Source organism: Peromyscus eremicus, unplaced genomic scaffold (genome assembly GCF_949786415.1).
Source record: "Peromyscus eremicus unplaced genomic scaffold, PerEre_H2_v1 PerEre#2#chr22_unloc_1, whole genome shotgun sequence".
NCBI classification, from domain to species: domain Eukaryota; kingdom Metazoa; phylum Chordata; class Mammalia; order Rodentia; family Cricetidae; genus Peromyscus; species Peromyscus eremicus.
In genome coordinates, this window is record NW_026734286.1 from 1,590,288 (window position 1) to 1,615,893 (window position 25,606).

Consider the following 25,606-nt stretch of genomic DNA (forward strand, 5'->3'; position numbering starts at 1 on the left):
TCTTTGTGATTTCATATGATTGTCAGTCCTGTTGATTTCTAGATGACAGTGCTTCCATAAAGACATCTACTACCCCTTAAAACTTTTCCAAATCTTTTCCCACATAGATCTCCGAGGCTTGTGTGGTGGGATTTCTCTATACTACCAGCTGCTGTGGCAATATTCCAGGGGATGACACTTACTTTTGTCATCAAATATGGAAAAGTTGAACTGGTGCCCAAGTAGAAGGTATTCCCCTACTGACTAGCGTGCAAGCTGCTAGAAAGTACTCTGCATGATATCACAGGAAAAAATATGTGGGAATAAAGACTAACAGGGGTCCATTTATTAATGATTCCTCCCATTCAAAATATACATATAGTACCAAGCAATCAATCTATCTACAACACCTTCTCAGACCTAAGGTTCAGGGTATTTTGAAGAAGGAAGGAAATATCTTGAGAGCCAGAAGATGAGGGTGATTCCTGTGAAAATATATCCACTAGGAATAGCAAAATGTATACAATAAGGTCTCACCCACATTACCACTAATATGTAAGGTAAACAATGATGACATTATCAAACTTGATAAACTGGATAGGAAAATGATGAAATCTGGGAATGGAAGAGATAGTCATCTCAAGGAAACAGAACAGAGATATTTTAAGTATAATCTAAAATTTTTAAACTAAATGGTCAATAAATTAATTTATCCCTAATCTTTGGAAAAGAATTTGAATCTGGTCTCATCAAAATAACATAACATTTTGGGACAAAGATGCACCCTAACAACCCAGCACTGGAGGCCAAGATGGAGAAGACCTTTACAGCCACCATGACTTTCCCCTTTGTGCTGTGGTAGACAGGGAGAAAGGTGACCCAGACACTGCAGAACACCAGCATGCTGAAGGTCAGGGATTTAGCTTCATTGAATCTGTCAAGAAGATTCCTGGCCAAGAAAACCACAGTGAAGCTCCCCAGAGCCAAAGAGCCCAAGTATCCCAACACAAAATGGAATGCAATAACTGATCCTTTGTTGCAAACAATGATGATCTGTCCATGTTCAGAGTGTGTATCTGTGCTAATAATGGGAGGAGACATGAACAGCCAGATTCCACAGAGAATTAGTTGGACCATGGTACAGACAAGAATGACAAATTTAGGTGCCTCTGATACCAAGATTGCTCTCATCCTTTCTTCTGGAGTAGTGAGCTTCAAGGCCAAGACAACAGTAATAGTCTTGGTTAAGACAGTAGACACAGCCACTGTGAAAAAGGCTCCAAATGTGGTCTGCTGCAGGATGCAGGTGACTATGTGGGGATGCCCAATGAACAGCAATGAGCAGAGGAAACATATGGTGATGGAGATCAGTAGGATGTAGCTGAGAATGCAGTTATTGGCCTTCACAATGGGAGTGTCATTGTACTTCACAAAAGCACCAAGAACAAGAGCTGTGAGGGCAGAGAAGCACAGGGACATGCAGGCCAGAGTCATCCCCAATGGGTCTTCATAAGCTAGAAAGGAGACATGTCTTTGCAGGCAGCGTGTGTGCTCTGTGTTGGAATACTGGTCCTCTGGACAGCACACACACTGCTCCATATCTGCAGAAGGAAATTAACAGGAAACCCTCATAAAATTTCATCATTATATTCTTAATCTTTTAGTATCTGTATTAATCAGAGGATACCTCAATAACCATTTTGGGGTTCAATAACAATTTTTTCCTTGTTGCTGTATGGAGCAGTACAATCAGGCTGCTGTGTAGCAATCTATCCTTGGTAATGGAAATCAACACCTTCATGATAAAGGGAGCTGAGAAACTTCTTATTCCTGTTTATCAACTTCCGTATTCATAGAAATTTTTAAAAATTAGAAAAATATTTGGTTTCTAGGGGCTTATAAATAATAATGGAAAACAGCTCAGAATAGCTAGTTTCTCAAATATATTTATTATCTATAGATCTATATACTGTGAATGTGTGGTGGTTAAAGTGAGAGTGGTTCCTATATGGTCATAGATTTGATTGCTTGGTCACCAGGGAATGGCCCTATTTGAAAAGATTAAAATATGTGTTCTTATTGCAGTAGATGTGACCTTGTTGAGAGAACTGTTTCACTGGCTTTGGTTTTTCAATAGCTCAAGCCAACCCCAGAGTCTCTCTCTTCATGCTTCTGAGGATCTGGATGTAAAACACTCTTCTTCTTCTCCAGAAATGTATGTGTCTCTGTTCTGTCATGTTCCCTGACATTATGACGATGGATTAAAACTGTAAGCAAGCTCCAATTAAACACTTCATTTAAGTATTGTCAGGGTTACAGTGTTTCTTCACTGTAATATAACACACACTAAGACAAAAATATTAGGGAGGAGTGGGATATTGCTGTGACAGGCCTGGTCATGCTTCTAGTTGCCAGAATGTGGACTTTGGATCTATGGAAAGCAGTTTTAAGTAAGGCTTAATGGGCCATGCTATTGGGAGCATGGAAGGCAGACCTGGGGGATATTTAAACCTCTGAGTTGGAACCTCTGAAACTCAAGTAGTTTCATAGGGGTAAAAAACAGTAAGAGGCTCAGAAAATGTTCCTTTAATATTTTGACTAAGAAAGTGGTTGATTTTTGCCCTGGTGAAAAAATATACCTGAAAACAAATTGAAGAGTTTTGGATTAAGGACATTGAGGAAATTTTAAGAGAGCCTAGTTTTGACTTCCTTTTATGGTTATTAGTTGTCACTCTTATTCAAATCTATAATGAAAAGGAGCTAGGTGAGCATGGAAAAGTACTAAACAAATGGCTTGAGAAGAAAAGGAGCACTAGGAAGTGTAATGGAAGTAATTCCAGAGCTTAAAGAGATAAAAAGTTTAAAGAAAACCCTGATGCTAATTAAAACCTAGGGCCTATGCTGAGACGTTTTGCTCAGCCTTGGTGTAGGGAGGAGAGGACTGGACCTCCTGCCTCAACTGAATCTACCAGGCCAAGCTGAATCCCCAGGGGAGCCCTTTCCTTGTAGGAGGTGGGAATGGGGGAAGGATTGGGGGGAAGGCTGGGGGGTGAGAGGAGGTAGGACAGGGGAATCCATGGCTGATATGTAACATTAAATTAATTATAAAATATAAAAGAAACACAAACAAACAAAAACTTTGGACGTTTAAAAGGTGCTGATGCTGTCTGTGATGGAGTATGATGACTTTTGAAGTTGGACTAAATGCACTTTACATTATGATGTTTCTATAAGCCTAGGGGGACCAGAGACTATTATATGGTGGTTTGAATGAGAATAATCCCCATAGTCTCATAGATTTTTTTCTTGGTCTCTAGGAAGAGACATGGTTGAAAAAGATTAAGTGATTTATTCTTGGAGTACTTGTGGCATTTATGGAAGAAGTGTGTCATTGACGATGGGCTTTGGTTTCTCAAAAACACAAGCAGCCCCAATGTGTCTCTCTTCCTTCTCCCTGAGGATCTGGATTGACAACATTCAGCCACTTCTCCTGAACCATACCTGCCTGTGTGCCTCTGGGCTCATTGTAATTACAATAATGGACTAAACCTCTGATAGTGTAAGTGCGCCACAATTAAATGCTTTTCTCAAAAAAATTTTTCATGTTCATGGTGTCTCTTCATAGCAATAGAACACTAAGACAGCATGTCCAGATCACAAAGGCAGCTGATAGAGTGCTATGTGCATTTTGCTTGTGCCCTTGGTCTGTATCTTCATACAGAGTCAATAATTGACAATTATCTCAGTTACATACTGTTTGCACAAAGCAATATTTCCATTAAAGAAGCTGTACTCTCCTTGCACCAAAATGCCCTTCACTTTAAGTTCATAACATCAACAAATAATATAAATAATAGGAAAAAAGGACATTTATTTTTTCTACTATGTTTTATTCCTATGATGTCTGGTATATAGATACCTATAAATTCACATTTACTTTTGTTCTTGTCACTACTTACTTGTGCACTAAAAGAAAAAAGAAAATGCAAACTACACATGAATTTTGAGTAGGTCACAACATAAAAATGTAGACTTTTTTCAACATTGTATTTAAAATTCATACATACATATAATGTATTTGGACTTAATCTACCTTCCTAGTCCTTTTGCTATTGGCTTGAGAATGGAGTGGACATGTAAATGTGTTTCAAGTGAGGCTAATGCTGGTACTGAAGGTAGAAATGAAGGGGATGTAATTAATTTTAAACTAAAATAGATTTAAATAAGTATATTCTTATGTTTATATGGTATGCACAAATGTGTACACATGATTTTATGTGTGAGTGATTTTTGCATGCCAGTGTGAGCACACATGCATCTCTGCATGTATTTGCATTTCAGAAGACAATCATCAGGTGTTTTTCTTCACTTTCCTCTCTTTGGGGTAGTCTCTTTTTGTTCCCAACTAGGCATTCCAACCTAGATGATGTGCAAGATTATGTATATTCTGAATACTTTCCTTATCTCTTGGTAGGATGTGATCGCTAAAGAACACTCTCATATCTGAACTCTTGTCCTAATCATTTCACAATAATTGCTTTGTTTTATAAGCTATTCCCCAAGATCTTAAATATATTTCATTAAACAACAAGAGTCTGAACCTCTCTCTGGTCCTTGTCAGTGATATCAGTAAAATCATTATATTAAAATTATATATTTTATGTTTTCAGTTTCCTTCTAGGAACTTTGTAGTTTTGAAAAGAGAAGATATTCAGTTTCATTAATTTCTTCTGCACACTAACACATACCTGTCTCATTAGAAACCTCATTCTCTGGGCACCAGGCACAATCAAAGCAGCAGTCTGCTGTTTGTTCCTCATGAAATTTCCTGAATCAGAGAGTGCATGTCACACTGCATGTAGAAGTTGGAAGCTGAAATAAACAAAATAACAGACACAGGTTACAATATTCTTCTATTATCATGCATTATATATCATATTCAGGTATCTGAGCATTTTCTATAAATCTACAGTGAAATTGAAGGCCATACAATATTTAGTACATTGAGTAACATTGTATGTATAAAGTTTGAATATAGAGATTAGAAATTGTTTCTTCCCTGATTGAAATGATCCAAAAGGCATGCTTAGGAGGCATGTGTTGCTCTTAAAGAGTTTAAAAATCAAAATTAAGGATAACTTGGGAGGGGGGAAACTGGGTGGAATAATGTAGAGTCATGGAATGAAGAAAACAAGGTATGTTGTAGGAGACTCACAGGCTTAAATTTTTAAGCTAAAATTAAAGTTTAGGATACAGAAAAATGTTTCTGGAAACAATAACATGTTATTCTTGATTAAGCTATAAAGATATTCACACAGAATCACAAAATTTCATGATTTCTATCTATCTACAAAATTTTAATACTCTAAATATTTTTATTTTTATTTATTTATTTATTTATTTATTTATTTATTTATTTTTCGAGACAGAGTTTCTCTGTGTAGCTTTGCACCTTTCCTAGAACTCACTTGGTAGCCCAGGCTGGCCTCAAACTCACAGAGATCTGCCTGGCTCTGCCTCCCGAGTGCTGGGATTAAAGGTGTGTGCCACCACCGCCCGGCCAAATATTTTTATTTTTATTTTGTATATCTGTTTCTGTGGTGTGATGTGAATGGAAATAAAAACCTAGGTATCCATGGATTCCAAAGGATTGTATTCCCATGACCTGGACTTATAGGAAATTGTGAGCCATCAAAAACAGGTGATCAGTGGACTAAACTTGGGCCCTTCCCAAGAGCAGTGATTATTGTTAACCACCAAGCCATCACTCACAAATTTTTATAACACAGATGTACTGGAAAGAATGAAAATTATGATGTACACACCAGTGTTGCTCTCATGGTCTGCTCTAAGTCTTCAGAAATGTGTAGTTGTTGACTCTGTGGAAAATAGGAAGAATAACCTCCTATTTTTCACCTTTAATCCAAAGCCTTGTGGGAAATTCCAAATGTTGTAAATGTCATGATCTGCACAAAGTTTTTTTCTCAGATTCATGTCCACCAGCTTTCCAATAGGATTAGTAAATATCCTCTTCTTCAGCAAAGAAGCCATCTAAGTGAGATGCATCATTAAATCATTACATATGCTCCTCCAATAAGACAAAGTTACATGGTTAATTGTAGCTAGAGTTTGCCTGGCCCTCAGTCAGGACAAATCTCTCTCACCTGCCAGTCCCACAGCCACTCAGACCCAACCAAGTAAACACAGAGACTTATATTGGTTACAAACTGTATGGCTGTGGCAGGCTTCTTGCTAACTGTTCTTACAGCTTAAATTAATCCATTTCTATAAATCTATACCTTACCACATGGCTTGTGGCTTACTGGCATCTTCACATGCTGTTTTTCATCATGGCAGCTGGCAGTGTCTCTCTGACTCAGCCTTCCACTTCCCAGCTTTATTCTCCTCCTTGTCCTGCCTATACTTCCTGCCTAGCCAATGGCCAATCAGTGTTTTATTTATTGACCAATCAGAGCAACACATTTGACATACAGACCATCCCACAGCAGTTAATGACCCGTAATTTTCTATGACTTCCAGAAAAGACAATTATATTGAAGATATCCTGTCTAGTGAAACACAAGATACCTTGTGGATAATTAAATTTTGTTATACTTCATATGCATTTTTAATGGTGGAAATAATCAGAGGAAATGTTATCAAGTAATTAATAACATACTGAAAGAGATCTGTACACTTGTTACTTGCATGAAAATTGCCAAAATGTCTGCTGGCAGTGGTCCAGAGGGTGCCTGAACCAGTCTATTCTGGTGACCAGCCTAGCAAATAACCTAGCTGTCATCATAGAGCCTTTGTCCAGTGACTGATGGAGGCAGATACAGAGATCCATGGCCAGGCACCAGGCTGAGTTCCAAGAATCCAATTGATGAGAGAGAGGAGAGATACTGCAGGTGAGGGATGACGATATCATGATGGGAGTATGTGCAGAGATGATGGACCACACTAATGGAAACCCGTGAACTGTGGACTGGTGGCTGTGGAGCCCCCATGGGACAGAACTAGGCCCTTTGGATACAGAAGATGGTTGTTTGGCTCGAACTGTTTGGGGGGCACCCAAGCAGGGGGATCGGGATCTGTCCCTGGTCTATGGGCAGGCTTCTGGGAATCCGGTGCCTGTGGTGTGACACCTTGCACAGCCTTGGTGCAGTGAGAAGGGGTTTGAACCTGCCTAGTCTCAGTGTGCTGGGCTCTACTGACTCCCCATGGGAGACCTCGATTTGGGGTATGTGGGGATGTGAGGTGGCTTGGGAAAGAGGGCTGGGGGTGGGAGAAGACAGAAGAGGGGGTCTGTGGATAGCATGAGGAGTGAGTAGAAAATTTCTTAATAAAGAAAAATAAAATAAAATAAGTAAAAAATAAAGAAAACTGCCCAAATGGATGTTTTTGCATACCTGTGTGTACGTCTATTTGTGAGTAGCAAAAATTATTTTTAAAAAGAGAAAAGTTGTAAAATTAAAAAGTGAGAAGACTGGAAGTTTTTGAATGGAATAGAGGGAATGCATATCATGTAAATGCAATATATATATATATATATATATATATATATATATATATATATATATATATACATGAGGTAAAAATAAAATTATTAACACCAAGAAGTCCTTATTATTTGTCTACATACTTAATTGATACTTATATAAATAATTATTTATGACATTTATCAACACATACTTTGTTTCCCTAGAAAGAAATTCTCTTCTAGTTGTCACTTGAGGATTTTATTGTAAAATTTTTGGTTACTATTTCCATTATTGAATTCATTTGTTAAATGTTGAGACACATTCTCTCAAAAATAAGTTTTTCATACAGAAAGTTGACATCTATTGAATGTTAATTTTGTGAAGTCTATTTACCAACATAAAAGTTTCATATTAGTTGTTTTGAGGAATAGAAATCTTTGTATTGAGATAACAGTTCCTGACAAATAGATATGAACATTTGTGGGGACATTTAAAAATATCATGACTTAAGTGTGATAGAAAGTAAGATAGTTTACCTGTTGACAGTCATAGAGCATTCCTTGGGTTGTGGCTATATGCTGAGACTCTACTAGTTAATAAATGAGTTCATGGTAGGTGTGGGCAACAGCATACACAGAATTGTATAAATTGTAACCTTCTTCACTCAGAACCATGTCAAATTTGTGTTGTGCTAACCATTCCATTGTAGTGTTGAATGAGCAATGATTCATTGAACTAAAGTTGGTCTTAGAGACTGAACAGTTATGATTCCACTTTGTTCTCATCTGAGAAATGTCTACTGGATATTTGGAAGTGTTCATTGTTAGCATAGAATTCCTAAATTTGGAAACCTTACCATGGTGGTGTGCAAAAGTGACAGTCCTTTGGTAGGGGTCAAGGTTGAAATCTCTCTTAATTGTGGTGACATCCCATTGTGAGGTGGTGACCCAAATTCTGTGTACACCTAAATATCCCCATCTTCTGAAGCTGACTTCTAGGGTAGAGTTCATTTCACCATAAATAATAACAACCCTTGTTGATGATATCATTATTTGTTTGTCTTATATTCCAGCCCTTGCTGTGTATAATTGTATGCTATCTGGGATCACATTCATAAAAGCTAAGCAGACTCCATTTCTTTGCATCCCTTCTCTCAAGTCTGAGAGAAACTGAATTCCCTGGTCATCATCTGAGACAACCAGCCCTACCCAGGTCCATGTGAAATAAAGCATCAAAGAGACCATGGCCTTGGGCAAACATGTATCCTTGTGTGCTATCTGATAGACATAGGGAAATAGGACATTATCACTCAGGATAGGATTAAATAATCCAAAGAAAATCTGAAAGATGAAGAACAAAGAAAGCAATGAGGAAGTTCATTCATATATATGTATTGTGTTACTCACCTTCCATAACTCCTACAGAGGACAGTAAGTTTAACCTGTAAATGTTGTGTTTTAGTTCTATTGGATTCTAGATTATTTGTGACAAGTCTGAATGTTCAAGAAAAATTTTGCATTTCCTCCAAAATCATCTGTTCTTGTAATACAAAGAAATGTTGGTTACATACCAATATGTGATTTCTTAATCCTTTAGAATATATAGATCAGCACACAAAAACTCATGCTGCCCATTCATTATCTGTAGGAACTTGGGATTGGCGCAGATAAGCTGTTACCTCTACTTTTACCACTTAGTCTCACCTTTGGCCATGTGATTAAGGTTGTCAGTTTTACAGATGTACTCCATATCATTATTTGTTTGTCTTATATTCCTGTAACTGATATATGGCATACAGATTTACTACACTCATAATTAGGAATTTTTGGGAAAATGGATTGTTGTGAATGTATTATATCAATTACTTTCAACGTATCAAAACACATGTCAGTGGCGATGGAAAATATCAATGACATGTTGGGTAAAAGATAAGGATTCCTGTTGATCTTTTCAGTAGCAAAAATTAATATGAGAAAAATTCATATTTCCTTGTTGGTATTCTAAAAAAGACATATGGACATCATGGAGAATGCTACAAATATGAAATTTTTAAAGTCATCAAAGTAAAGCTTTTTCTATGCCCCCTCTAAATGTCTATATTAATTCTATATTTTCTCATGTAAGGGCATGGAAAAAGAGATCTTTGAAGATGAAAGCGTTTTCAGAATTCATCTAAATAGGTCATTCTGATATAAGAGTTTTTCTCTTTGTGAAAATACATAAAGGGCTTTTGTGATCCCTGAATGCCATCCATAAACTAGAACACATCCCTAGACATTCAGTCTGCTATATATTTGTTTTGGGATTGTCTTCTAGAGAAACATGAAAAAAACCATTACATGAACCATATATCTACAAGATGGCACTTTATCTTTTAACTTTTAAAGAATAATTAAAGAAGGATTAAAGTTTAACAGATTTTATTAATTAAACTTTTCATTCATGTAACAAAGTTTTTTGACCATATTGAGAATATTAGAAATCAATAGATCCTGGCCTTCAACCCTTTGTGGATGTCTCCTGCTCTTCCCTAGACCACACCGTTACTAGGACCTAAAAGCGATCAAGTGAATACAAATAAGAAAGGAAGAAGTCAAACTATTGATATTTGCAGATGTTATTATACTACATATGTAAGTGAACCCAAAATTCTATCAGGGAACTGTTACAGCTGATAAATACCTTTAGTGACATACAAGACTACAAGATTAACTCAAAACAATCACAGGTCCTCTAATATATGAATAATTAATGAACTGAAAAAGCAATCAGGGAAATAACCCCCTTCACAATAGCCACAAAAATTAAAAAATATATTGATATAACACTAACCAAGCAAATGAAAGTCTTGTATGGCAAAATCTTCAAGTATTTGAAAAAAGAAATCGAAGGAAATACCAGAAGATGGAAAGATCTCCCATGCTCAGGGATTGGTAGAATTAACATAGTAAAAATGTGAATCTTACCAAAAGCCATATAAAGATTAAATGTAGTCCCCAACAAATTCCAACACAAGTCTTTACAGATCTTGAAAGAACATTACTCAACATTGCACGGTAATGCAGAAAAACAAACAAACAAACAAACAAAAAACAGGATAGAAAAACTATTCTGTACAATGAAATAACTCCATAGTTAAAATCATTTTGATTTTAAGCTCTACTACAAAGCTGTAATAATAAGAATGGGGAATGTAGGGTACTGGTATAAAAACAGAGAGGTTAATCAATGGGATCAAGTTGAAGATCCAGACATTAATTCAAAAACTTATGTACACCTGATTTTTGACAAAGAATCCAAAATTATACAAAGGAAAATAGACAGCATCCTCAAAAAATGTTGTTGACATAACTGCATGTCAGCATGTAAAAGAGTTCAAATAGATCTATATCTATCACCCTGCACAAAACTCAAGTCCAAGTGGATCAAAGACCTCAACATAAAACCAGTTACACTATCTAATAGAAGAGAAAGTTGGAAAGAGTCTTGAGCACATTGACACAGGTGACAACTTCCTGAACATAGTACCAATAGTGCAAGCTCTAAGATTGACAATTAATAAATGGTACCTCATGAAATTGAAAATCTTCTTTAATTCAAAGATAACCATCAATAGGACCAAACAGAAGCCTACAAAATAGGAAAAGTTCTTCAATAAACCCACATCAGACAAAATTTTTAAAAAAACCTGATTTCCAAATATATAAAGGGCTAATTTCCAATGTCTATAAAGTATTCAAAAAAACTTGATGTCAACAAATAAAATTATCTAATTAAAAATGAAGTACATATCTAAACAGAGAATTCTCAAAAGAGCATTATCAAATGTTTGAGAAGCTCTTACAGAAATGTTCAATATCACATGGAAACAACCTAGATGCCCTTCAACTGAAGAATGGATAAACAAAATGTGGTACATATACACAATGGAATACTACTCAGCAGAGAAAAACAATGACATCATGAGGTTTGCAGACAAATGGATGGATCTAGAAAAAATCATCCTGAGTGAGGTATCCCAGACTCAGAAAGACAAACATGGTATGTACTCACTCATAACAGGATACTAGATGTGGAACAAGGATGACTGGACTGCTACTCACATCACCAGGCAGGCTACCTGGAAAACAGGACCCCAAGAAAGACACAGGGATCGCCCAATGACAGAGAAATGGAATGAGATCTACATGAACAGCCTGGACATGAGTGGGGGTAGTGAAGGGCGAGGGTCGAGGGAAAGAGAGCTTGGGTGAGTGGGAGATCCCAGCTGGATCAACAACAGAGAGGGAGAACAAGAAATAGGAGACCATGGTAAATGAAGACCACATGAGAATAGGAAGAAACAAAGTGCTAGAGAGGCCCACAGAAATCCACAAAGATACCCCCACAACAGACTGCTGGCAATGGTCGAGAGACAGTCCAAACTGACCTACTCTGGTGATGGGATGGCCAAACACCCTAATTGTCGTGCTAGAAACCTCATCCAACTACTGAGGGATCTGGATGCAGAGATCCATGACTAGGCCCCAGGTGGATCTCTGGGAGTCCAATTAGCGAGAATGAGGAGGGTTTATATGAGCGAGAATTGTTGAGACCAAGGTCGGATAAAGCACAGAGACAAATAGCCAAACAAATGGAAACACATGAAATATGAACCAATGGCTGAGGGGTCACCAACTGGATCAGGCCCTCTGAGTGGGTGAGACAGTTGATTGGCCTGATCTGTTTGGGAGGCATCCAGGCAGTGGCACTGGGTCCTGTGCTCATTGCATGAGTTGGCTGTTTGAAACCTGGGGCCTATGCAGGGTCCCTTGGCTCGGCCTGGGAGGAGGGGACTGGACCTACCTGGACTGAGTCCACCAGGTTGATCTCAGTCTGTGGGGAAGGCTTTGCCCTGGAGGAGATTGGAATGGGGGGCAGACTGGGGGGAAGGTGAGGGGGGCGGGAGGGGGGAGAACAAGGGAATGTGTGGCTGATATGTAGAACTGAATTGTATTGCAAAATAAAAATTAAAAAAAAAAGAAATGTTCAATATCCTTAGCTATCAGGATAATGGAAATCAAAACTTCTCTGAGATTCCGTTTTATACCTGTCAGAATGTATAAGATTGTCAGAATGTCAGTAACACAAGTGACAGTTCATCCTCATGAGGATGCAAAATAAGGGTAACACTCATCTATTGAGGATGGGAGTGAACACATATACAGCCACTATGGAAATCAGTGTAGTTATTATTCATGAAGATGAGAATCATTCTACCTCAAGATCCAGCTATGTTACTCATGGACATATACCTAAAGCCTGTTTCATCCTAACAAAAACGTTTTTTCAACCATATTCAATTTTGTTCTATTCTTATTTGCCAGAAAATTTAAATAACATACATGTCTCTCAATGGAAAAACTGACAAAGAAAATATATGGTACATTTATACAATGAAGTATTACTCAGCAATTAAAAAAATGAAATTATGAAATTTTTAGGTAAATGGATTGAACTAGAAAAAAATTTACCCTAAGCAAGATAACGTAGACCCAGAAAGATAAATGTTCCATACTCATTTATATGCAGATATTATGTGCTAAATAAATGGTAACCCAGTTACAAATTGTAGACCTGGAGAGATTAGGTATGGAAGAAGACATGAGGGAGGACATGTGGATCACAATGGGAGGGAGAAATAAAATAAATATTATGGGTGGGCATGAGAGGATGAAAACAAATGTAGAAGCAGGCATCAAAGTACCAACCAAATGTTTTAACTATGGTACACCAGGCCATGTGAGAAGAAATTGCACACAAGGTGTTCCTAGAAGCAATCCTTCTTATAGAAATAACCCAAAGAGGAGACCTCAACATTCTGGATTATGCAGAAGATGTGGCAAAGGCCAACACTGGACCAATGAATGTAGATCAACAAGAGATACATGCGGCAACCCTTTACCATTGGGAAAAACTTCAGGGGTCCTCTTACAGTTCCCCAAATTGAATGTGGTCCAGTCACTTCCAGTCATTGTGGAGGAAATTTCTTCCCAGCACAATAAAATAATCCAGTGCACAATGTAAAGAACAATACTGCACTGGATGATAGGACAGCTTTAATAGATGGTCAAAAACTCCCAAAAACATGATAAAATGAATATTTTGGAAGACTTCTATAAATAAACGAACACTAAAGCTTATAGTATGAGTTAATAACATTATTCTAGAAGGCTTAGTGGACACAGGTACAGATCTGACTATACTTACACCCAAATCTGGCATCCAAATTGGCCTCTTCAAGAGGTAGATGTCCTATTTCTAGGGATCGGAACCTTATCTCAGGTAAAACAAAGAACAAGATGTGTTGAATGCAATGGGCCAGAAGTACAGAGAGAAAGCTATATGTGGCTAATGTATCAGTGAACCTTTGGGGCCAAGATATGTGACAGCAATGGAATACCCAGATAAAAATTCCTCTAATCTCAGAAATGAAATATAGACAAATTTATGTTTCTGGGAATAATATTATGAGATACAATAAAAACAGCCTCCAACCATTCAGGCTGTACACAAACAGAGCACAGCTGCCATTGAACTCTCAGAGGTACCAATGGCACTACCTTTAAAATGGCTAACTGTTAAACCTGTCTTGGTTGACAATGGCCTATGACACAAGAGAAACTACAAGCCTTAGAACAGTTGGTTCAGGAGCTCAACGTATTAAAAAAATCTACCAGTCCTTGAAATTCTTCTGTATTTGTTATTAAAAAGAAATCCATTCAATGGAGAAAGCTGATAGATCTGAGAGCCATAAATAAAGTAATTCAGCCAATGGGCTCTCTACAGCCTGGAATAATTTGCCTTCCCTGTTACCTAAAAGATGACCTATTATAGTTACTGACTTAAAAGACTGTTTTTTCACTATACCTCTATAAGAAAAGCATAGGAAAAAAATCTGCCTTCATAGTACCTATTTATAGTAATTCTCAGCCTGTTAAGAGATATCAGTGGAAGAGTCTCCCATAGAGAAGGTTAAATTGCCTCACCTCGTGCCAATATTTCATGCAAAAACCATTGGAAATAATTCATACACATTTTCCACAATCTATAATTTACCATATATATATATATATATATATATATATATATATATATATATATATATATATATATATATAGTATCTTATTAGCTGATACAAAGTCAGATAAGTTAGAAAGCATGCATTAGAAGTAAAGAAAGTTTTGCCTCAATGGGGATTACAAACTGTTCCCAAAAAGATACAAAAAGGAGATCTATTAATTACTTGTGATATAAGATAGAGCTACAAAAAATTAGACCCCAGCCACATGGTAGTGGTACACGACTTTAATCCCAGCACTCAGGAGGCAGACGCAGGTGTATCTCTGTGAGCTCAAGGCCAGCCTGGTCTACAGAGCAAGATCCAGGACAGACACCAAAACTATACAGAGAAACTCTGTCTTGGAAAAAAATTAGACTCCAAATGGTACATTTCAGGAGAGATTGATTGCAGACTCTTAATGGTTTTCAAAAATTGTTAGGAAGCATTTTAAGCATATATACTATCAATGGAATAGATAAAGATGGACTAATAAATTTGGCCATTATCCTAAAAGGGGACAAGTAGTTAAATAGTCTAGCAGAATAATCAGCTGAAGCTTAGAAGGAATTGGCTCTAGTAAAAAAGAAAATATGAGAGCCACATGTGGGACTTGTAAATACAGAACTTAACTGCCTTCTGGTCATACTGCTCTCCAGATACTCCACTACAGAGACTTTGATGCAGAGGGAAGATATTATATTGGAATGGATATTTCTACCGTGTAAACCAAGGAAGAAATTAAAGACATATACTGAAAATATCTCTGATTTGATTCTAAAAGGAAAATTAAGACTGTCAGTTGACAGGAAAGGACCCAGCAGAAATTGTAGTACTAACTAGTGAAGAAATTCTTCTTTATGGAAATATAATCAATATTGGCAAAGTGCCTGCAGTAAATTTTTGGGAGAGATGAACAACTGTTATCCCAAGAGCAAGAGAAGAGAATTCATTAAAAAAAAACTGAATGGGTACTTCCTCATATTGTACATAAAAAAACCAATCTCTGGAATCCCCACATTCTATACTGATTCAAGGAAATCAGAAAAGGCAGAATATATATCAGGAGATTTAAGTAAAGTAATCCAAAGTCCTTACAATTCTGTACAAAAGTCAGAATTCTCTGTCATTCTTATGGTACATATGGACTTCACAGAACCTGTACATAGAGTTACTGACTCTCAATATGCAGACAGAGTTGTCTTACATATTGAAACTGCTGAATTTATTTCTGATAATACAGAATTAACTTCACTATTCACACAATTACAGGAAATCAGAAATAGAGAACATCCTATTTATAGAACACATATTAGAGCCTATACAGGTCTGCCAGGTCCTCTAGCACAAGGTAACTATGAGATTGATCAGTTATTAATAGGTAATGTGCTGGAAGCCTCAGAATTTCATAGAAAACACCATGTAAATAGCAAAGGCTTAAAAAGGGACTTTTCTGTCACTTGCAACAAGCCAAGGAAATAGTGAAAAAAAGTGTCCTACTGATTCCTTCTATAATCAAGCTCCATTATCTGTAGGAAGTAATCCCAAAGGTATACAAAGAAACGAAATTTGACATATGTATGTGTTTTATTTTGCAGAATTTGGAAGATTAAAATAGGTACACCATACTTTTGACAACTATTCAAGATTTCAATGGGCAACTCCTATAAGTTCTGAAAAGGCTAATTCGGTAATTATACACCTATTAGAAGTTATAGCCATCATGTGAATACCTATAAAAATTAAGAGTGACAATGCTCCAGCATATGTCTCAAATAAAATGAAACTATATTTTTGCTTATTACAATATAAATCATGTTATAGGTATACCACAAACCCCACAGGCCAGTCATAGAAAGATCTAATCAAACTTTAAAGGATATGCTAAATAAACAGAAAGAGGTAACAATGACACGTAGAAATAGATTACATAATGTTTTATTAACCTTGACTTTTCTCAATGTTAATGAGAAAGGGATAACAGCTGTGGAGAGACATTGGACAACAGAACAAAACACTCTTGAGCTGAAACAACCTATTTACTTCAGATGTGTTGACCTCAGAATGAAAACAAGGATATATCCTACATTGGACAAAGGATTTTACTTTTGTTTCTGCAGAAGAAAGCTATGGATACCAAGAAAATTAATAAAAATTCAATATAAACAGGAGAAACCTCTTGATGATGAGAAGTGATCCTTCATCCACTGATGGGACATTTCTACAAGCTGTAAGGAAAACTCAACCAACAAAGGTTGGCGCAGGGTTCTGTTTTTTGTCTTTAAAGGAAAATAGAAACACTCATCTTCAAAAAAATCAAAGGTCTTGGACACCCAGATGTCTGCAGCATAAGAATGAACCTGTTGGTACCAATATACTCTAGAAAAGTTGTGGTCCCAATTCAATTACAAATCAAGCCGGGTTTGGAGTTAGAATGTGGCACTCTCCTTCTCTAAATACAAGCATGTTTCTAAAAGAAACAAATTAGGAGAATCTGTTTCATATCAGAAGAGACAACTGGTGTGGGACAGAAGAAAACCAATAATCTAGGGACCATTGTTGTAAAGATTCTATTTCTTTATGCTTATTCTTGATTTCTGGGAATCCTTCCTTGCATGTCACATCATCCTAAAATAAAAACTTTCAGTTTTGTTATTAATAATGTTCAATTTCGCACAGTGAAAAATAAGTCTTTCCAATAGCAATCTGTGAAGTCACCAGAAGGAAGATGGGGCCCCACAACAACGACTCTCTCCAGTCCATAATGATGTCACTGAACCAAAAAACACTATCCAATGATAAGCTTTGGACTGCAAACTCTTCATAACAGTTCCAAGATGAGGTGGTCTATCATATTACACTTCTGGCTAGAACCTCAGATAACCTCACCCATTACTCTGAGACTGGCTACAAACATTACAACTGGTCCTATTCAAACTTTACTATTTGGCTTTCTTCCAGGATCCCACAGAGATATCTTTGTCCCCTTAACAGCAGGGAGCAATTTTAAGAAAACAATCCTCCCATCTCCAAAATTTTCATTTTCTCAGTGTTATAGGCTTGGAATAGGACACAATAAAATTTACACTCAGGATACATTTTTGGAAAAGAAAAAAAGGGGAATGGATAGATATGGTATATTAAGGTAGATTATTAAATATACTAGTAAACTAATTCAGCAAACTATCAGCCTTAGATAATTTGAATTTATATTAATTCTTGTATATTGATGCAAATGTAAACTATTTTTCTACTCCTTTTTAAGAAAATCTGTATATTGATACAAATTCAAAACTATAATTGTCATATTGTACATATGTCACTACTCCTATTTCAAATATTTTGTATATTGTTACAAATGTAAAATTATATTTTCCATACTTTATGTATGTTCTAACTAGGTTTACGAAATTTTGTATATTGATATATATTAAGGATATTCTTATCACATTGTACTATATATTTCTACCTTTATTTAAGATACTTTGTGTATTGTCACAATTTTGAGGTCATTGTCCATTGTACATCTGTTTACTGATTGCTTACTCTGTTTATATGAAGCCTTAATCTTTAGGTTATTTAGATAGGTATGACTTACAGAGTAGTAGTCACCCATGAGTATCATATCTATACTTATGTTAGTTAGGTTTTCCAGCTTTACAGAAACTTATGTCAGATTTATAGGTAATCTTCAAACACTTCATAGAATGAAAGAATATAGCATTTAATTGTTTTGATAACTTAGAATTTTGTTGATAAGTGACTTGATTGCTCCTGACAGCACAGATCTACTCCCAAGGGAATGTGGGGTACTAAGACACTCCTTATGGAACTTTGTCTTCTTGGCTCAAAATGGCCTGCTGGTTAAAGACTGCCCTTGCCTCAACTGCTGAGAGTATGCACACTGTCCTTTTTGGATGAGTATGACACAAGGAAAAGTGACCATTGAACTTTGCCAAGGCAAGTTAAGATGTTCTTCCAAAATTCTTGCCTCTGAAAATGATCTTTCAGATATCCTAGGACTGTAGCCAGAATGAAGCCCCAATGGTGCTTAGAATTTTTAGGCTGCCAGCTGTCTTATTCTAGTCTCACATTTTTTTTTGAAATTGCATGTCTGCACTTCCTGTTTTCTCAGGTTCTATTATTTTCCTTCTCAGATCTTTGATAGGGTTGAAGATTATATAGTTACAGTTATAATTCTCTCATATCTTAGCTAAGAACATTTTAGATATTACAGTCTGGATCTTCAGGATATGACAACTATTGAAGTAATCTCAGTAATTTGCCATTTACCTATAATCTGAACACTTAGCATGTGTTTCTTGTTTGATATTGTTCTTGTCAGTTGTAGTCCATTTTTGTTTATGATATTACCCTTTGTTTTTCCTGAACAATAGTTAATAATCATTCAATTGTGTATAGTTTGCATTAGGTTTAGAACCTTCTCATTTAGACAAAAAGGGGAAATGTAGTGGTACTTGTTCTGCCCATGACCTTGGGCAACATGGTCCAAAGAAGCCAGTACTTCTTGCCATTGTACACGACCTATTAAATCGAGAATAAAAAATTAAATAAATGAATAAAACAGAGAAGGGACCTCATAACTTCTCTCTCCTCTCCTTTTAAGAGGTCACATACAATGGCAAGAAGGACCACCTCCTTTGGGCCATATAGCCCAAGGTCATGGGTGCAGCAAATACCACTATAAACTGGAGGGGAACAGTAGGGGAGATTGGATTAAGGGAGGGAATGCAGAAAGAGACATTTAGTGGAATTTAAGGTGTGACATGTAAATCTAGTGCAGTGGAAATTTCCTTAAATATTTGAAAAATGTCTGAATGAAGTATCCTAATCATGAGGGAGATGGAGTTCCAACTGGCAACTCCAGTAACCAAATAATGCTTCTGGGACTAGAACTGGGTTACATAAAATTTTGTTGGTGGTCAAAGAGGTACCATGGAAAACCCAAACATCCCAGGCTATTGGCAAGACAGTATTATGCTCCTGCAAATTAATAGCAAGGCCTCATTGGTAAATATAACATCCACACAATGCACTGAATAGGCAGAGGTCAAGCTGCTGCCTCCATCAAACCTTCAAGAATACATTCTAGTATCTTTGACATGGGAAGATACTCTGAAGTCTACCAAAGAGAAACTTAAACACCAACTCAGCCATACAACATTTGATCTGCAATCTGTTCTGTCTACAAAATATGCTAGGGCAAAATTAGCACAAAACTTGTGGGAGTAATTAAACAATGTCTCTTTTGTCTTAAGGGTCATTCCATGAGATGAAATACATATCAACCAAGCTTGGATTCCCAAGAGCAAGATAAAAGATTCATAAGAGATCTAGGATAAACCAAATACTACTGGTCTAAAAAACATCACAATAAAATGCCTCCAAATGATATTTTGCAATACTCATTGATCAGTGCATTATTCAATCATCATCAGAGAAGCTTCCTTCTACCATACATGGGAATACATACAGCGACCCATAGTCAGACATTATGCAGAGAGAAGGAGTGTCACCTTGAAACACATAGCTCAAATTGGAAGTCTCTATCAATACCCTCCCCTCACAATTTTTGGAATCCAAGATACACTGCACTCTGAAAAACAGAGCAAAGCTCATTTGAACTTAAAGGGACTGAAGCAGCAAGCACAGGGCTGACACAAGTCTGCCCCAGGTCCTCTGCATCTATTTTAAAATGCTTTCAGTTTAGAATGTGCATGGGACTATTGAGTATGTGAATGATTGTGTCTCTTATCCTTGTGCCTTTCCATGCGAGTTTCCTTATGTGTTGCTTTGGTTTGGGTTTTTGGTTTTCTTTTTTGTTTGTTTGTTTTATTTTGTTTTGTTTTGTCATATTCAACTTTGTTGTGGTGGTTTTAGTTTATCTTAATGTGTTTTACTTTGTTATGTTTTGTTGTCATCTCTTAGAATCCTGTTCTTTTCTAATGAGATGCAGAAAGGGAGTAGATTCAGGTGGGACAGGATGTGTTAGGAACTTAGAGGAGTAATGAGAGGGGAACTGTGATCAGGATAATTTATACGAGAAAAGAATCTATTTTTAATGAAAGAAGTAAAAGTAAAAAAAAAAAATCAAAACTTCATCAGTTAGGGAAAAAAGAAAAGTAGTAAGAGGAGCTGCTCATCAATTTTCAGGCCTTACGTGTTGGAGGACAGAGATATCTTCCCCCCAAACCCCCAGGTCTCTTGGGGCACAACCAATCAGAAACCTGCCCATCACCAAATCCAAAGATTGATCACCATCATACCAAGCGCACTGTTTCTAGGCCCATAAGAAATGAAAAGCAGAATCCTTGCATCATGCTTTGTTGCTGAGGTGGGCACGGTTCAACCAAGTGCTAGAAGTAACTCAGCCAGCAGCCCTCTAGGAATCAGGGGACTATTATAGTGAGTGAGTATTGCGTGGGGAAATGGAAGGAAGAGAGGGCAGAATGGTTCATGGGCTAGGGAGAGAGGATGATCTGAAAAGGTGAGGGTGGTGAAGAACAGGCTGCCGTGAGTGGCCTGCTTGCCACCTGAGTCTTAGGTTTTGTCCAGGCCAGGGCTATTGACAAGGCATAAGAGTTATTCCAAGGCCCTGAAGCACTCAAGGGGCCTGAGTTGGTGTCTGTGGCTCCTGTCACCACTGTGGGCCCTGCAGAGTCCTGGGGTCTAGACCACCACCTAGAGTTATAATGATGTCTGAAGGCCACATGGCTGCAGAGTCCATGACATTTTTAGTGGCATACACTGCCACCTGGGACCATGGTGACAACTAGGCCTAGCTGATGCCAAGGACCATGTCTGGGTCCATGATCTGACCAAAGCTGGGAGCTATGTTGATGTCAAGTGGCCCATGATTCCACCAAAAGCCAGAAATATGTCCAGGGTCTAGGCTGTAACCTGTGAGCATGGTGGTGTCCAAAAACTATGCTACCACTGGGGCCATGTGAAATTGAGTGGCCAGCACTGTGCCCTGGGGCAAATGTGTATTCTATGCCAGGTTTGCTGCTTAGGGCCATATCTTGGTCTATGATTCTACAGCATCCAGGGTTTATGTTGATGTCCACAGCTCCTTATACCATCAAAGGCTATGCCAATGCCATGGGTCTGAGCCACCACTTTGGGCAATGTTGGTGTCCATTGGGCATGCTACCACATGGTCCAGGCCAATTTAGCTGGTCTGTGCTGCCACCTGGGACCATGGTGATATCAGAGCCTTGGCTCCATCCTGAGACCATACCACAGACAGTGTCTGTATTGATAAACCCAGCTCATGTTGGCACCAGAGACCACATGCATGGCAGGACTCTGTGTAGCAACCTGTGGCCAGGTGTGTGTCCAAGGTCTATGCAGCTTCCATGTCCGAAGTGGCCTTTGCTGTCATGTGGGGCCCACTGCGTCATCTGGGCCAAGGCTCCTGCTGCTGGGCATGTCTTGACCCATGACCTTACAACAACCAGGATCTGAGTTGATGTCCAGAGTTTCTGTTACCACTGAGGGCCATGCAAATGACCAGGGTCTGGTCAGCCACCTGAGGCAATCTCAGTGCCCAAGGACCATGCTGCTGCTAGGGCCATAGTGATTTGGGAAGCCTCTGCTGCCACCTGGGGCCTTAGAGATAGTTGGGCCTAGGCTGCTGCCTAGGGACATACCTGGGTCCATGGACCTGCAGCAGCCAGGGCATGGGGAAAGTTCTATGTCTCCTGTTACCACCAAGGAACCTGCAGCTACAGAAGAACTGGCTAGCCACATGGGACCTTGTTGGTATCCAGGGGCCGTGCCAACGCCAGGGCCATACTTATCTACATTTCCTGTACTGCCACTGGGGCCATGCTGTTATTCATACATGAGCTATTGCCAGGGGCCATATCTGCATCCATGGTCCTTTTGCAACTGAGGTCTGTGATGATTTCCGTGTCCAATGTTAGTACAGTGGGTCATAGGAATCACATATGTAGAAAGCCAAGGACTGCACCAAGCCAGCCTCACCCCTCACTAGCCCTGGGATATCTTGCCCTGTCTCTCTCTCTGGATGCTGTATCAGGAGAGCTGGCTCTACTCTTCAGTGGAGAGCTGGCTCCCACAACCAGGAAATTGGCTCCAATGCTCACCATGGTCATACTATTGACTGGGGCATCACACTAGAGCTGAACCTATTGTTAGAAATACAGTTTATCTGACTCTGAGGGTTTAAGAGTAGGATATCTGACCCCAACCCACTTCTTTGCCATATGGTGGCATAGATGAGAGAAAAAAGCCATCCCTCACTCACCCATTGCCATCTGTGGCAGGTGAGAGAGCTGGCCACAGGGTCATGATGGTGTGAGAACTAACCTTGTCCCTCACCAGCTGAAGCATACAGGGGAGAGGATCCTGCACCCCACCTGGACTGCATACTAGAGATTACCCTTTTTTCAGTGACAAAGCTAAACCAGGCCTCAGGACATGAGATCAGGAGAACTGACCCCACCCACCCCTCATATGCCCTTTTCAGCAATCATATAAGAGGGCCCTGCACCTCACCTGGGCAAAACAGTAGAGCTGCTCCTGATGGTATGAGTGCTGGCAAACCTTATCCGAGGAACCAAGAAAAAGGGAACTGGCCCTACTCCTTGCTGCGTGCTGCATTGGATGACCTAGCTGGGCCACTGCTAGAGAGCTTACCCTGGTAGTGAAGACCAGGCAAAGCTGGTAGAATAACCAGCCCAGCTATAACAGAATCCCAGAAACAGGCCTATGTGTTAGCCCACCCTAACTTCCACTGCATCTATGAACTGTTGGAGCATGTAATAGTGATGAAGCTACACATCCAATATTTCAGTATCTCAACCACACAGAACAACAAAATATCTTAGAGGAGCTCCAAAGATAGCCTATTTTCAATAGCTTTGCAGAAGCCAAAGTTGCTGAATCATAGCAACAAACGAAAGTAAAGACCAATGAACTAAAAGGTAAGCTGTGCGACTCAACTGGCCACACTACAGATGCCACAATGAGATGCTGTTGATTGTTGTTGTTTATTTGGTTTGGTTTAAACTTCTTTTTCAGTGTGGAGAAGAGAGGTGATGAGGAGATAAGTAGAATGAGGATGCATGATGTAAAATCCCAAAAGAATAAAAAAAGTTAAAGAAAAGGAAAAGAAAATAAAGAGGTATGACTAGGAAAATTCTAAAGAGCAAAACAAGATCCTGGCACCCAACTCTAGCAGAAGCCCCCTGATCCACAAAGGCTATACCAAGCAACCAGAACTCTAGGTAGGATGTATGCCCTAAGACTTCCCTCAAACTCTTGGTCCATATTCACCCTACTCCCAATCCCTCTACATCTCATGCTGTGTCCCAACCCCTAATGTGGGCAGAGATTTATGTTCCCCAAGTGGCCACTCCATCCATAAGAAGTCCATTTCACAACATGGATGGAGACCCTCTGCTCAGCCACAGCAGACACAGTCAAGAAAATCACAGAAGAATCACAAGAAAGGAAACACCCATCCAACAAAGAAAAATTCAGAAATCAGCATCTCAACCAATAATCATCTCAACTCCAGATACCTTGACACCAATGCGAGAAACACAATCAACAACAGCCAAGACAATTTGTCACCTCCAGAGCAGAGTTATTCTATTACAGCAATTCCTAATTATTCCAACACATCTAGAACACAAGATAAAGAATGTAAAATCAACTTTATGAAGATTATAGAGGACCTTAAAGGGGAAGTGTACAAATCCCTTAAACAAAGCCAAGAGAAAAAGGTGTTGAAGGAATGATTAAAATTGTTCAAGTACTAAAAATGGAAATAGAAGTATAACAGAAAATACAAACTGATTGAACTCTAGAAATGGAAAATCTAGGTAAGCATCATGAACAGACTGCAGGAAATGGAAGGGAGAATATCAAGTTTTGAAAATATGCAATAGAAATAAGAAAGAGACACATCAATCAAAGAAAATGTTAAATCGAAAAAATTCCTTACCCAAAACATCCAAGAAATCTGGGAAAGTATGAAAAGTCCAAACCTAAGAAAAAAAGAAAGAAAAGAATCCCAGCTTGATGGCCCAGAAAATAGATTCAACCAAATCATAAAATAAAATCCTTCTAACCCAAAGAATATCATGCCTATAAATATATAGGAGGCTTACAGAACACTGAATAGATTGGACCATAAAAGATAGGGTCCTCACCACATAATTATGAAACAAAATATACAGGACAAAAAAATCATATTAAAAGCTGAAGGAGAAAAAGAGCAAATAAATAATAAAGGAAGAACTATCAGAATTACAACTGATTTCTCAATGGAGACTAAATGTCAGAATGGCCTATACACATTTCCTGTGGACACTGACTTTCCACAGACTACTAAACCCAGAGAAACTTTCAATCATCATAGATGAAGAAAAAAGGATACTCCATGATAAAGAAAATGAAATCAGTATTTATCTACAAACCCAGCCCTACAGAAGAAACCAAAAGGAAAACACCAGCCAAAGAAGGGTAACTAAACACACAAAAGACAGGAAATAATCTAACACCAGCAAAACCTAAAGAAAGTAAGTACACACACACACACACACACACACACACACACACACACACACACACCCGCCCACACGTGCACGCACACACACATTACTATCCAAAAAGAAAAAAATAATTATGTTTGGTCAGTGATTTCTCTCAATATTAACAGATTCACCTCCCCAATAAAAATACACAGACTAACAGAATGTATGCAAGAACAGGATCCATTCTTCAGCTGCATACAGGAAACATACTTCAACATTAAAGACAGATATTACCTCAGTGTAAAGGATTCGAAAAAGATTTTCCAAGAAAATGGACCCAAGAAGCATCTTTGTTAACCCATCCTCCTTTCTAATAAAATAGACTTCAGAACAAAATTAATCAAAAAGATGGGGAAGCACACTTCATACTCATCAAAGAAAAAACCAACCAAGGTGATAATTCATTTCTTAATATTTATGTCTCAAATGAAAAAGGGATCCATTTTTGTAAAAG

General features: G+C 38.1%; 1 pseudogene; it reads right to left on the reverse strand.

Moving 5' to 3' along the window:
* Positions 1-675: 675 nt before the first annotated feature.
* The window catches only part of LOC131900537 (vomeronasal type-2 receptor 116-like), a 38,087-nt pseudogene continuing 13,156 nt past the window's right edge, over positions 676-25,606 (reverse strand).